We start from the raw sequence: 573 nt of genomic DNA on the forward strand, positions 1-573 counted from the left end.
GATTAGGATGTTGGATGGATATTGGTGTAAGGTGGATAATCATGACATATCATGCATACATTATTATTGTGGAAGTGAATTCCCACATGTGAGTTACAAGTATTTTGTATTCCTACGTTTATGCATGCGATATGATTATGAATAGAATGTTGATTATATTATTGATATATTGATAATGTTGGAATAAATGGTAAGTTATGAATTTCTCCATGATGTCAATGATAAATGATGAATTATATGTTTAAATATATTTTATGTCTGAGTGTGATATTCTGAGTAAGTCCACGTCGTCAATGAATTTATGTTCATTAGATGTCTTACTCTCTCTGTTGTATTGTTCTTGTTTGTGTGTATTCACTATGTAGATGTCCAACAGCAACAATCACGTTTGGGGTTATCACTTCACCATGTCCCCGATGGGACAATGGAATAGTGATGGGCACAGGTACACATACACAGGCCCCTGCGGTCTTTCATTGCACATGATGTGCAACGGGTCATCGATGATGATCCTTCAACCTGACGCCTACATTGACACTTCTTTCACCTTGCCGCCAAGGGGGCTAAGGTCTC

General features: G+C 37.5%; 1 pseudogene; it reads right to left on the reverse strand.

Annotated features, from left to right (window-relative positions):
- Window positions 1-573, reverse strand: part of LOC109362023 — a 9,889-nt pseudogene that overhangs the window by 986 nt on the left and 8,330 nt on the right.

This window comes from Lupinus angustifolius, chromosome LG12, assembly GCF_001865875.1.
Source record: "Lupinus angustifolius cultivar Tanjil chromosome LG12, LupAngTanjil_v1.0, whole genome shotgun sequence".
NCBI lineage: Eukaryota > Viridiplantae > Streptophyta > Magnoliopsida > Fabales > Fabaceae > Lupinus > Lupinus angustifolius.